General features: G+C 37.0%; 1 protein-coding gene, 1 long non-coding RNA gene and 1 pseudogene across 2 annotated transcripts in view; 1 reads left to right on the top strand and 2 right to left on the bottom strand.

Annotated features, from left to right (window-relative positions):
- LOC106873569 (uncharacterized) overlaps positions 1 to 15,000 on the bottom strand; it is a 49,679-nt gene that overhangs the window by 30,104 nt on the left and 4,575 nt on the right. The gene's annotated exons all lie outside the window — the stretch shown is intronic.
- LOC149131843 (small ribosomal subunit protein eS19 pseudogene) lies at positions 240 to 2,149 on the bottom strand (annotated as a pseudogene).
- LOC149131842 (uncharacterized) lies at positions 2,371 to 10,451 on the top strand. Its single transcript, XR_016237406.1, has 2 exons — positions 2,371 to 6,742; positions 8,461 to 10,451. It is a non-coding gene; the product is annotated as an uncharacterized LOC149131842 (long non-coding RNA).

The raw sequence follows: 15,000 nt of genomic DNA, 5'->3' as shown, positions 1-15,000 counted from the left end.
AAATATGAGCAAGCGTATTATACACACACAACACTTTTAATTTGGATTTAGACTTGGTTTTGGTTAGAGGAGAACTAAAATAAGCTCACCATACATGATGCTTGACTCATGTTGTCAGATGATAGCCGTCTAAAAACTATAGAGAGAGTTCTAAACGTCATGGGATTTAAGTGGCAAAAGCTTGTACAACACTTTTGCCACTCTCTCGGCCGCCATAGTAGGTTCCACGTTTGTATTTTTTATTTCTCATGAGTAACATTACCAGTGGTAAAGCTGGTTGCACTTTATCTGGGAAGCAATTCGCTCTAAATCCCGACGTTCAAGAGAAGTTAAACGGTGACCACCATTTGGATCTTTCTGGACAAACTTGAAGTTTTCCACAGTCTGCAAAACAAAACGGGCAATGGAAGCTGAAACAGGACAAAAATGACCAATGTACCAATTCCTTAGCGTCCTCCAATACTCCAACACCAACGGGATATTTAGTATTAAAAAAATGTCAGCAAACTGAAGCAGCCCATGTATAAAACCAGTCTTGACTGTAAGAGCTAATTCGTTGTACCTTCCTAGTTTTACAATCTCAACCCAATCTGGAATTTTCATTGTATCAGATCTTTTAAAAGAAAGCACCCAATGCTTTTGTGAATTGATGTTGGTCAGCATCTTTGACATTAACACCAGTTTTGCGTTCGGAAGCCATGATTGCAGAATGTGACAAGCATTGCAAGATGGCGGATACTGTTTTGACTGCAAGTTTTTTTTTTTTCATATAAGAGAATCCTTCTTCTGCAAGAGCTAACTTCCTCAGAGTTCTGTCAATAATAACGGGAACTCCTTCAACTTCTGGGAAATTTATTTCACCCCAAAATGGGACCCTTATGGGAATTACCGTTCCGGGTCAGAATGGATCTGGGGGTAATGATAATTAATGGGCCACACACACACACACGCACAGAGGCGCACACACACGTATGCCTGTGTCTGTGTGTACTCTTGCTCTGACGTCATGTGACGGTTGTAAACGAGTTTTACAAGAGTCATACAAGAGATGCTGTACATTTACAGTCTTCCTTGAAAAAAAAAATGTCTGGCTCTGGTGAAATATTACCTTACTTGGAAACAGGTGTGGGTTTGGTAACAGCAAGGGCATCCGGCCGTAGAAAATCTACTTCAACAAATTCCGTCTGACCCATGCAAGCATAAAAATTGGACGTTAAATGATGATGATGGTGATGATAATGTGTGCTTACATGCGCTTACATGTGTGTATTTCCTTCAGTATAGGTGCGTCAAGTCGCAAAAGCTATTGTACGTGAGTTACACTCATGTCTCCACTCCCAGCTCAGGCATTTCCCACTCATTTGTCGTTCTTCCTTTCACCATTCTCGACGTGGTCAACCTTTCCTTCACGTAAACTCTGCACTAATCATTACATCCAATCCTTCCTTGAACGCCATGCCCCTGGAATTCCATCCTTACTAATATCTTTGTTGCAGGTGTTGATATGCAACGCTTTAAGAAAGGTGTTAATGGTATAAATCTTACCTGTCTAGAACGACCTACGAAGGCCGTGGACGCTGCCCCCTTCTTCCAGACCACACAAGTAAAAATCAGAAAACAAAACCTATGACATCTATACGCACGTACATACCTACATACCTGGTGGTTGGTTGCCCTTCCTTCACAAAAAGAAAAGGCAATCTTTCAATTAATAAAAACCGTCGTGTGATCTTACAACTAACAACAGCAAGTCTGACTTGGGACAAACAGATTCTACTGCAGATGTTACAAACATTTTAGGAAGAAACGTGTCCTCGATTGAAGTTAGGTCTTGTTTCAAAATAGATTGTTTAATCCTTCGTGCTTCAAATGCTTTACAAACATCGTATATCACTTCTTTCTAAACCGATCGATTTTCTGTCATCTGCTCCCAGTATTCAACGTCTACACTAAGAGCTTTAAGATTGTTTTCGACAGCATCCCTAAAACCTTTCTTAACATTTATATCTCAGACGTTAACCATTCGCAACTCCCCACCGCGCCCCGTAAAACAAGTATTTAGGTAACCTATCGTTCTCTACTCTAGTAAGGATATAATTATACACTGTTAAATTGTTTGTATAATAAAACTTGTCATAAAAACATTAATATATGCATAGACAAACTTAACATTAATACTTTAAATACATCCGCATATATGGGGCTAACAACAGTAATGTTCATCCCAGCCGGGACTACCACATTATTTTGGCAAATAATCTTTATATATATATATATATATATATATATATATATATATATATATATGTGTGTGTGTGTGTGTGTGTGTGTGTGTGTGTGTGTGTGTGTGTGTGTGTGTGTGTGTGTGTGTGTACTCGTGGTACTCCATCGGTTACGACGACAAGGGTTCCAGTCGATCCGTTCAACGGAACAGCCTGCTCGTGAAATTAACGTGCAAGTGGCTGAGCACTCCACAGACACGTGTGCCCTTAACGTAGTTCTCGGGGAGATTCAGCGTGACACAGAGTGTGACAAGGTTGGTCCCCTTTGAATTACAGGTACAAGAGAAACAGGAAGAAAGAGTGAGAAAAAGTTGCAATGAGAGAGTACAGCAGGGTTCGCCACCACCTCCTGCCGAAGCCTCGTGGAGATTTAAAGGTTTTCACTCAATAAACACTCATAACGCCGGTTTGGGAATCGAAACCGCGAGTCTGCTGCCCTAACCACTGGGCCATTGCGCCTCCACATATAAATTATATATATACACATGCACAAGAGAGACGGGGAGAAAGAGAAAATGAGTATGAAAGCAGAATGTGCTAAACTGTGAAAAGTAAAATATAAATATCAGACCATGGCTTTTTTTTTTTCCTTCTTCTTTTCGACAGAATTCCTATCAATTGTGACGAAGTATAGATTTATCACATTATTTCCACTTTATTGCATTAATGAGTTGCGGATACAATATGATCCCAATTGGAAACTTCAACATTTTTTTTTTGTGCGGGAGGAGGGGTGTTTGTCCATTTAATCACAGGAAAAAAAAATCGAATTCTAAGTTGGCACACAGCCATTGTTACAGAAAGGAATATGGGAAAGAGAGGAAGGTATGGGGAAGCGAGAGAGAGAGAGAGAGAGAGAGAGAGGGGGGGACTGGAAAAGAGAGAGAGAGTATCTGAATGTATATATGTATATATATACACTCACATGCCACACAAATGTACGTCTATCTCAGTGTGTGTGTGTATACGTATGTATGTATGTATGCATGCATGTATGTATATATATATATATATGTGTATATATATATATATACATACACACATACAAACGGAGATAGTGATGGAGATAATTATGATTACGCTTGACATAGAAATGCACACATATATACTACAGTATAGAAAATTATTTCGTGTTTTCTATACTGAACGCATCTACCTCTAACCTATCGTCTGCATACATATAGATGTGTGCGTATGTAAATATATATGTAATATGTGAATGTACATATTACTTACACACACACACACATGTATATACGTATTAGGCTAGCACCCTCCTTGTTTTTCTATTCAAAAGATATTTTTCTTAATATTCTGTATCTGTTCGTTCATGTTTTTCCTACCATTCTTATACCTTTGTCGTGCAACATTTTCAGTCGACCGACTTGAATTCGTTTTTTTTTTTTTCCTTTTTCTTTTTTACTCTGTCACTTGTAAGACGAAGGAGAGCAATATTTTCCAAGCGCCGAAATCATAACGACTCTGGATAAAAAATTTCTTTTTTTGTCCTTTCCGTTCATTATCATACACTTTCTTCGCCATTATTTTCATTTTCATTTCAGTTGGATGAGACTGACGTTTTGAAGATTCCAGCTCAAGACAGTCGACAGAACTTAGTCACAACTCATGTCTTGGTTGGTTGATCATCGTTTCATCTACTTACCTATCCATGGTACATTTAACTCCTTTCACACGGCCTTTCAACTCGTTTTCGAGTGTTATTTAACTTTATTCCCTTGTTACTCAACCGTTTTTCTTACTGTTATTTAACCATCTTTTCCCAAGGCTACTCAACTCTTTTTTAAGTGCTACTCAACCTTTTCTCCACTGATACTCAAAAACGTTTTTCAGAGCTTCTCAATTTTTCTTTAGCATTATTTATCTTTTTCCCAATCTGGTTTTATTTTGGTGGTTCTACTTTCAGTCTGGAAGGTGGAGACATTAAGAGTTGCTCATATTAACCATGAGTACAACTTAGTACCAGTGACAACATAGAAACGATCAACGTCTTGGTTCGTCAATCGGTACCTCGGCCTCGTTACCAAAGAATCGCACAGTAAATTTATCAACCCCAAGTAACCCAAAGTAATTACTTTCAACTAAGCGTATGAACCTTTGTGATTTACATGACCTGTCGGTCGGTCCCCTATATGTAGCGAAAAATATATAAAAATTGCATTCTATACAGTATACTTAATGTAAATACAATGTCTACAGTCCAGTTACTGCAATAGTTGCCCTGAGATAGAATCTCTCACGGATGTGCGATGTTAAAAACACAGTAACTATCAGGGAAAGACGAAAATTGGTTCCAATAGCGGATAGCGAGAGCGGCAGATGAATTCCAGCCTTTTTGTGTCTTTTCAATAGTACGTACTTGTAGCCAAGCACATGCTTGGACGAGAGAATTCGTCGTTTCTGCTGAAGGAGAAAGTGAATAAAATATTAAATTAATTCGATTAGTTGCCCGGTTTATTAAAAACCTAGTATACGTAATTGAGGTGAGTATTTGATTAGAATAGCCATCTCTGTCATATTTAATGAGTACACTCACTCGATAAGCCAGATATTGAAATATTTACTGTAAGATAATATTTCTTATGGACTTGCTGTGTTAAAAACTCCGTTGCACAAAAAAAAAAAATCGAAAAATCGTCAACTTAATATAAGCATCTTGTTCTCATTTCTTGTATCTCCACTTTGACCTATATAACTGTTAAGATGCTTGCATCTGTAATGCGCTCCACATTCGAAGGAGCATTATGCTAGCAGGTTGTTCGTACAAACTGCTATTGCTTACGTCAGGAGGGATGTACATAGTAATAATAACAGACAGACAGACAAATAGACAGTCAAAATGTCTCTCTCGTACGTAAATTTAGATAGCATTTTCGCTCTGTGATCTGCACAAAAATTACTTTTGATATTTTCGGTTGTGAAATGAATTGATGAGAAACGATAAGTAGTTAAACAAATGTTTGCTGCTCTTCGAAAACCAGCTGAATTTCTTACAAGTTGACATTGTTGTCTATTAGCTTAACAGATTAGGAAGATGTGCGGCAAGGATGGAGAGCAAACGGTATAGATTAAAGAACTGCCGTGCTTTATTTAATTGCATATTTGTTTTTCCGTTTTATACCTTTAAGACAGCCACGTCACTGTGAAGTCAATAAAGTTTATGTTCAGTAATTACGCAGAAGGGTATTAATGATTCCTTTTAATGGCGCCGTGCCAAGATGGGAAATAGGTATTTATGTTCTGAAAAAATATTTTTAACAAGGCTTATAGGCACAGGTATAGCTGTGTGGTTAAGAAGTTTGCTTCACAACCACGAAGTATTGGCATCTTAGGCAAGTGTCTTCTGCTACATCTCCGGGCTGACCATTGCCTTGTGAGTAAATTAGGAAGACGAGGAGACTGTGTGGAAACCCGTCGTGGATATATACATACGCACACAAATGTGCGTGCGTGTGTGTGCGTGTGTGTGTGTGTGTGTGTGTATGTGCATGTGCATGTCTTTGAGTTTGTCTCCACACCGATTGACAACCAGTGTTGGTTTATTTTTGTCCCTGTAAGTCAGCAGTTCGGCAAAAGAGATGGTTTAAAATTGTTCAGCCCCAAAGTGAAAAAAAAAAAAAAAAAGAAAGAAAAAGGATATAGACGTAAACCAGTCATGGGAAAACTGCGGCCCGCCTAACGATTAGCCACTCATATGTACGTAAGTACGTACGTAGGCATGTACACGATGGTCTTCCAGAGTTTCTGTCCACCAAATTTACTCTCAAGTCATATTTCTCTTTATGGTTCCTACTAAAAAACTGTTCAGGGATCACAACGAACTTACATTCCTGAGGAGTGCTGTCACAGTTATGAGTAGGAAAAAAATCATGGAGAAAATTGTTGCATTTGTTTTAAATTCCATGATAATAAGTAATTAATTCAAGCAAGTCTCTTGAGAATGCTTAAGTTGTACACAGTGGCATCATAACTTACCCTTATTGTCAGATTTTGCATTCTTATTATAAGGTTATCTTTCCACAATTTTGACTCTGATGTTTTTGTGTTAAATTACTGTGCCCCAGCTATCTGACTTTGTTTCCACAAAAATTTATATATTTTAATGAAATTTTGCAGAAACACTTTTTCGAGAGTGGATTATTTAATGTCGATGTTTTAAAAATGTCTTGAAAAATAAAAGCGATATCGGACAATGTTACGGAAATTGGTGATAAAATCGGGATGAAAAGACGTAGTACAGTAGAAGACATTCGCCCAAGGTACTAAACTCGAAACCACGGGATTACAAATCTTCACACGTTTAGTGTCTAATTTAAAATACTAGTAGATTATTCCATTACGAGGTCATCACATCTCTTCTTTGCTATTCCAATTATTTTCCCCGGATTCATTACACTACCCGACACCACATGGTTTGAATTTATGTCGTCCTCTGGTTTTTGGTGAGTATTTTGCTTTCAAGAATATTTATTTTCGGGTCAAATGTAATTATGTTTTTGATCTCTTGAGTGAAGGTCGTTCAACTTTTGTTTATGAATGCAACTTAAACGTATCATTATCTTCATTAAATATCTATTAAACAGTTTTTATATGGAATTCAGATAAAAAGAAAATGGAAAATATCACAAGAAAATTTCAATAATTGTGTTATTTAATTATTATTATTTGATAAGATATATTTCTTCCTTCTCGTATCCATAATGGTGCTTCTTTACCCGATACTTTTCTCATAAATTACTTTAAAATGTGCCTATTTTTGAAGTTTTTGTTTTTCAAAGATAAATTTGTGAGAGTGTAGATTATAGCTATGATGATAAAATTTAGGGGAAGATAAAAGAAAACCAATGCTGAGCTTTAGGTAATTGTTCTCTTTTTGTCTTTTTTTTTCTCTCATCCTGATTTTTATCACCAATTTCCATAACTTTGTCCGATATCGTTTTTTTATTTTACGAGACATTTAAAAAATATCAACATTAAATAATTCATGAATAATTCACACTCCCGAAAAAAATATTTCTGCAAAATTTCATTAAAATATATAAACCTTTGTAGAATATATGAAGAAACACGGTCGGTTAGAGGGGGGGGGGCACTAAAGTGTAGCAGTAATTGGTGCTTCTTTAGAAGTGCACCTCTCCAAGAAAATGACGCTAACTTGTTAAAAAAGTTACGAAAAGAGGAAATATATCCAAAATAAATGAAGCATGCAACAAATTGGGAAGATTCATCTATTTTTAAATATTTTATACTAAAAAATAAAATACGGAAAACGGGAACTCGCGAATATTAACAAACATGTCGGACAATATCTTACTTTTACCAGTCAGATATTATTAATGATACAAGGGACCGGACAATATCGTCTGCGAATTGTAAGACCGTTTTACAATCTTTTTCTTAGAAGTCAGTTTATAACAAATATATACCATTGTCAAATTGGCGATCTTTCGGTACGATTACCTAAATATCGGCCTTTTCTGTAAAAAGTGTTGGAGAGAAACGGAAACGATGTCATAACAGCGAAAGACATACAGAGAGCGCGATTTATTTTGAAGGGTTTAGAGTTTGGGTAAGGGTTAGGTTTACGGTTAGGGTTTGGTTTTTAGGGTTTGCGTTAGGGAATTCCGTCCCTAAACCCTGACACTAAAACCCTAACCCTAACACCGTAGTGAAGATGGTGCGGGTGTTACAGAATAGGGCGATCTTTGGTAAAGATCGCCGAAAACACTTATTACGGAAAAGGCCGATATTTAGGTAATCGTACCGAAAGATGGCCTATTTTGGCTATATTTCCCATTTTCATAATTTTTTTTTTTTAGAAATTAGGCGTCATTTTCTTGGAGAGGTGCGCTTCTAAAGAAGTGCCCAGTAATTTAACACAAAAACATCAGGGTCAAAATTGTGGAAAGATAGTCTTATACTAGAATGCAAAATATGACAATAAGCTATTTTTAGCCATAAGATGCTTGTGTCGTATTCTACTCAAGATGGTGGTGTGAGTTGTGATGCCATTGTGTACAACTTCAGCATTCTTAAGAGACTTGCTTAAATTAATTACTTATTATCATGGAATTTAAAACAAATGCAACAATTTTCTCCATGATTCCCCCCACCCCCAATTCAAAATTGTGACATATCTATGTTTCTTGTTCAAATCCAGGCATTTACAGCTGCTAATACACGTTTAAGAAAAAGACGCCTCGTGACGATCGAAGACTTAATCGATTGCAAGGCTCAAAAGACAATAATCCAGAAAATAATCTTGTTTTTTTTTAAAATTTATTTTTTAACGATTCCAAATTCTGTTTTATTCAGTTTTGTGATTATTGTAAAAAACGAAAAAAAAATGTGTTCCACAATTGCCGTTTCTTTTTTCCAGTCGTTTAGGCGCTGGATCACCATCACAGACAAACTGTATAGTTATTTGAATGAAGGACAAATTGTGTCCCATCTCTTTAGTATCACACGATATATCGGTCTGAAAGGATAACGATTCTTATCATAGTTTCGGTAACAGGGGCCTCCAACCACAGGGCCCTGGTCTTTCGGGTCACATAGAAATAATAAATTTTGAAATTTTATTTGTATTTTTATTATCACAGTCTGCAGGGTGTTTTTGCCGTGACTGTGTGGTAAGAAGTTTCGGGTTCAGTCCCACTGCAAGACATCTTGTCTTCTACTATAGCTTCGGGTTCACCCAAGCTTGAAAATTTACCGATTCCTCTACGTAAGAGAATCTAAAGTGAGTTCTCGTCAAGAAGACAGCTGGCTTTGTGTCAATTTAGTTCTTAAAACTGCCAGGAATCCATTGGAACCGCAGAAAATGTTCACTTGGTGGGAAAGGCCCTGATTTTTAACATGGAACACAGTTGAACATACAACTGCCATCACTGAAAAACGGAACATTATGTTAAGAATAAACCAGCCTGCTCTGGCAAGTTTCGATTTCTGCTTGCGAGGACACGGCTTGTTTCATTGGCTAAAAAATACGTAACTTTGAATACTTCTAACTTCTTAATGTTACGAAAAAAGTGACCGCGATATTCGTCGCGGAGAATTTGAAAAAAAAAAAAAGTCTATTGAGAATTGAAAATTCTACAAGTAGTTGGAAGAAAACGAAAAAGATCCCTACTTCCTCTTTGATGCTAGTTGTGAAACTCTTACTGTATCTAACACTACAACAATTTCAAAATATGCCGTTGTTCATCCCCAAGACCAAAAATGTTTCAACTGTGATTATCTCATCTTCCTCTGTATCAAGGGTTACATTCTAATATAGGCGTATTTAAGACGGTAGGCTGTGTTTTGAGGGACATTTATCTTTTATGTGTAGCACGGCGAACGACCGCGTGGAAGTTCCTTTTATTGATAGTAGTGGTGGTGGGTAGTTGATATGAATGATGGTGGTGGTATATATATCGATATTGGTGATAATGATGCTGCGTCAGTTGTCTGACCTCACCCTAAACCCTTGTTTAAAAATTATCACTCCCCTCGTGCATTATCACTTAAAAGTTCATCACCTCGGGATGTTTATTCTGTAGCATTTGATATTTTGCCAAAATTTGGTTAACGATTCTTCACTGAATCCTAAACAGTATTTCAAAACATTTGTCTTGTCAGGCAAATAAATAGATCTATATAAGCCAGAGAGATGGAGAAAAAGGAAAAAAAACTGTGTGTGTGTATAAAGAATGAATGGAGAAATTGTCTCTGTAATTAAATGGTATACTACTCTGTTCAATGAAGTTTATAACTGAATTAAAATAAAAACGTCTTGTTGCAGAAATAGGGGAGATGGGTACAAGAGAGAGAGAGAGAGAAGATAGTATGAGGGTCATAGAGAGAAAATTATGTGTAAATGAGGAAGAGAATTCGAGATTGAAAACCAAAAAACAAAAGGACGTTAGATAGCTGGCTAAATTCAGATATTTGTTTCAAGATCATCGATACGATGCAGTTTAAAAGTAATTTCTGAGAGAGAGAAAGAGAGACGGATAGATTTGTAGGTAGATAAATCGATTGTTAGATATAGATAAATAAAAAGATTTTTATCTATGAATGTGATTATAAATATATTTATTTATCTTGAACAAATGTATTCGAGGGGTTGCTGATCTGTGGGCGTCGGCGCCCCTCTCATTTTTCATATGTATCATCCTTTCATTCGACATTTTGTCTTTGTCCAGCCCTAGCTACAGCCATTCTGTGTAAAGCCTATATGGCTAATTAATGAAATAAAGTAGATATACTTGTTTCAGTTATTTGACTGTGGCCATGCAGGAGCACCACCTTAAACGGTTTTAGTCAAGGAAATCGATCCCAGGACTTATTCTTTGTAAGCCCAGTACTTATTCTATCGGTCTCTTTTGCTGAATCGCTAACTTACGGGGACGTAAACACACCAACATCGGTTGTCAAGCGATGGTGGCTGTGACAAACACACAAATATATATATATATCCCGTTGACCAAACACCATTCAGTTTTTTTCTCCGTGTTTTTCTCCTTGTTTTCTCCGTATTCTTTCTGTTGAAGAGCGTAGCCCGAAACGTTAAAGACTTTCTGTATTCCCGAGCGCCAAACTAATACATCCTTTTGTTGTTTACACCACCTGTCCTCGACTGTTGTTTTTTTTCGTACATTCTCACACACACACACACACACATAATTAAACCTTGGGAGAGGCATTATGCCGGTAATAAACACACGCACTGGTTCAGTCCTTTATTAATTTATATAGTTTTTGTTAAATTATTTCATTGTACTCTTGCACACGAAATACACATATATATATATGTATATATATATACATGACGGGCTTCTTTCAGTTTCCTTCTCGCATTATCTGTCTCTCTCACTCACATAAACCTTCACTCGTAATCTCTGATATAGTTCACACTCGGAAATCGTAAATAAAATTACTTCAGTATTTATTCAACAATGTTGTGGCTTTCATTGCTCTTTTCTGCATATAACATGTATTTACAAAAATTTATTCCAAACCGTAACATTTTCCCTCATTTTTCTCTTCAATACTCTTTCTCTCTCTCTCTTTATCTGTCTGTCTCTCTCTCTCTCCCCCTAACAATCTACCTCCTACTCTCTCGCTCTTGCTGTTTATCTCCTACTCTCTCTATCGTTTCAATCCAACTGTTGCATCGGTTATAGAATATGCAGGTGGCAGGAGGAGGAGGCGAAAAAACAAAAAGAAAAATCGAGACTCGATGACGTCATCAGTTTGCGCGGCGACATTTGATTGATAGCAACTTTTACTGTGATTTCCGAAAAAAAAAAAAAAAAGAAACAGTAACACACGCGCACACAGTCTCTCTCACGTACGCACACTTTCGCTCTTTGACATACATCAGAATCGTACATACATTATCTTTCACAAATAAACACATGTCGCAAACACACACACAATACAAAGTAACACTCACACATAGATATTTGACAGGATAAAAACAAAAACAAAAAACAAACCAAAAACACGCAGTACATACTTTTATAATTAACACTAACACGTACACATTTACACACGCTCAATGCAAATAAACACACACGGTGGACTATACACATATTCACGCAATATGTCGTCATCTTTTCATTCATGTCGTATCTTCATCAATAACCTTGAGACAATTAAGGCGCTGCTACAATGTAGTTCTGTGTTAATTATGTAAGATCGTATGTGAGTATATCAATGATGTATTTTATCGTCTTAACGTCCACTTTTCCATGCCTGCATGGGTCAGACGGAATTTGAGGTAGATTTTCTACAGCCAGACGCCCTTCCTGTTGTCAACCTTCACCTGTTGCCAAGCGAGGTAATATTTCCTCATGGCTAAACATTTCTTTTTTTCTTACAGAAAACAGGAAATAAGTAACAGCACTTGAATGATGGATATGATCACTTACAACATTTTCAAGACAAGAGTACAAACATACTCAGCAAGTTTCTTTCAGTTTCCATCCAGCAAATCCTCTCCCATGTGGTTTGGTACGTCTGGGGCTGTAGTAGAAGACACTTGCTCAATGTGTTTGCACAGTGAGACTGAACCCAAAAGCATACGGTTGGGAAGCAAGCTTAACCACACAGCCAAGACTGAACCTGTGTGTGTGTGTGCTTGTGTGTGTCTGTCTGTCTAGTTAGTCAGTCTAGAGCAGGGATGGGCAATTTTTCCTCAACTGGGGGCCACATAGTACCATTTCGAAGTGGGAGAGGGCCACATGATAAAACACATGTATGAAATATTACTTGCTCCCGAGTAATATTGCTTCTCTCTCTCTCTCTCTTTCTCTCTCTCTATCTTTCTTTCTCTCTCTCTTTCTCTCTCTTTCTCTCTCTCTCTCTCTTTCTCTCTTTCTCTGCCTCTCACAGGGTCATTGGACACTATCAATACAACAACAAAGCTAACTAGATAAATAAAATACCGCTGTTCCTAGAGAAGGTTGTACATGGCTTCTTGAAATTATAAACACAAACCATAAAGGGAATAAAACACTAAAAGTCATGTTGGTATAGGTCAAAGAGAGTAGGTGAGAGGATGGATCCTTGTGGTACTCCATTCTGGAAACTGCAGGGTCTGAAAGTGGTGTTCTTGTACGATACAAAGGCTCTTGTGGCCTGACAGGTAGTTTGCTTAGCAGCAGTTTGTGGTGTTCTTAATACTTATTCTATGGGAACCAAATATACTATGTTCTATGCATTGGGTACACAGGAACCGAGTTAATTTGCTTTCAACTGTGGGGTATTTTCCAGACTTCTCCACATTTCAAATGATATAGTATGCACATTTTATTTTCACAGGCCAATAGAAAGAGATTGCGAGAGCTGATTTACATATTACATCACCATCAAACATTTAATCAGTGCAATGAGGGTTATGGTAATGTTGAGTATTTTTCGTGTTAATGGATAATAAGAAATGAAGTGGAGAACCTTGCTGAAGCTATAGTGTATTCTCCATGTGAGGTTTGTGAATGACACGGTGGTTGAGTGAACTTATCTGAATCCTTGTTGTTATGTTATGAGGTGTGAAGGGTTTGCAGATTAGTGATCAACCCGAATAGCAAGGTGATGTGGCTGTATAATGTTACTTCACTTGGGGTTTCGTTAGGTTTTAGAAATATTATAATTTTGCCCAGGTTCCAGATTCTGAGACTTACAGAAGGAATAGACCAATACTGAAAGTCAGGCATGGAGCATTGATTAACTTATAACATCTTATCTTGAAGATTATTTGAACTCAATCTAGGAACAGGAAATCTTCAAACCCCCTTCAAAACAAGGTTGTAAAGAAGCTTACTGGTACCTTCTTGGTGGAGGTAGTTGTGGATGTTGGTGGGTGCAGGGATTCCTTTAGGCCCCAAAAGGTTTTAGGCAGTGGCAGACTGGCTAGGTTGCCAGCTTGCCTGATGGCAAGTGGGCCCCTGTGCCATTAGAATCTATATGGGGGCCCATCCTCTCAAGTTTGAGAATTTTTTATTCACTCCTGGAAGAATGCATTATTTCAGCTTGGATGTGTTTGTAGACAGTTGAAAAGAATACTTTTAACAAAAAAAGAATTAAATGATAGCATTGTAGTTGCAGGTAGATAAATCGATTGTTAGATATAGATAAATAAAAAGATAGTTATCTATGAATAGGTACATTTAAATACTACGAAAAAAAAAATAAGACTCATTTGATTGGTAAGTAGATGTACTTGTTTCAGTTATTTGACTGTGGCCATGCAGGAGCACTGCCTTAAACGGTCTTAGTCAAGGAAATCGATCCCAGGACTTATTCTTTGTAAGCCCAGTACTTATTCTATCGGTCTCTTTTGCTGAATCGCTAACTTACGGGGACGTAAACACACCAACATCGGTTGTCAAGTCTCCTGGCAACCAATATTTTTGGACCCAGTCTGCCACTGGTTTTAGGTGCTTTGAGGCTTTCAAATTCTTACATTTCCATTTTTTTTTTTTTTTGTATTTGATGGAAGAAAGATGTTAAGATATTTTTTCATTCTGTCTGGTTTTTAGCAGGTGCTTTTAAACAAATGTTTAATGTTCATTTGGCATTATAGTTTGGGTTTATTATTGTAACATCAAGTGTGCTATAACAGATGTTGTTGCTGATACTAATTACTCTATATTGTTTTTTTTACTGCTTGTTTTGGTGTTTATGTTAGATGCAAATATTTACAAAATTTCTCTTCCTTTCAAATTTCTCTTATTTCTTTATCCAGTTCTTTGATGTTGAGTTTAATTTCAGTTGTATGGTTTTGGTATCTTATTATTCCACGTTGTCTAGTTTTTGTGGTTAACTATTCTTGGTGTATAATCATGGTTGTATTTTTGATATAATATATTACAGACCATCTCACACAGCCATGTTGATTATTATGTGAAGTTACCTTAAATATAACATGCTTTAATGCACTAAAAGCTTTTTTCCCCCAAATATGCAGCACTATGTCATCAAATACAGTTTTATTTGGATGCTTCTAATTATTTAGTTGAATGCATGTACTTAGGTGTGTCTATATTGGTGATTGTAGACAAGATCCTTGTATTTCTATTAACAAATGTATTTGATTCAGCATTTTGGCTGTGTGGTAAGAAGCTTGCTTCCCAACCTCGTGGTTCTTCTGGGTTCAGTCACACTGCATGGCACCTGGGACAAGTGTCTTCTACTATAGTCTCGGGCTGAC

Source organism: Octopus bimaculoides, chromosome 19 (assembly GCF_046866305.1).
Source record: "Octopus bimaculoides isolate indiv1 chromosome 19, ASM4686630v1, whole genome shotgun sequence".
Lineage (NCBI taxonomy): Eukaryota > Metazoa > Mollusca > Cephalopoda > Octopoda > Octopodidae > Octopus > Octopus bimaculoides.
This window is presented reverse-complemented; position numbering and strand designations above follow the sequence as displayed.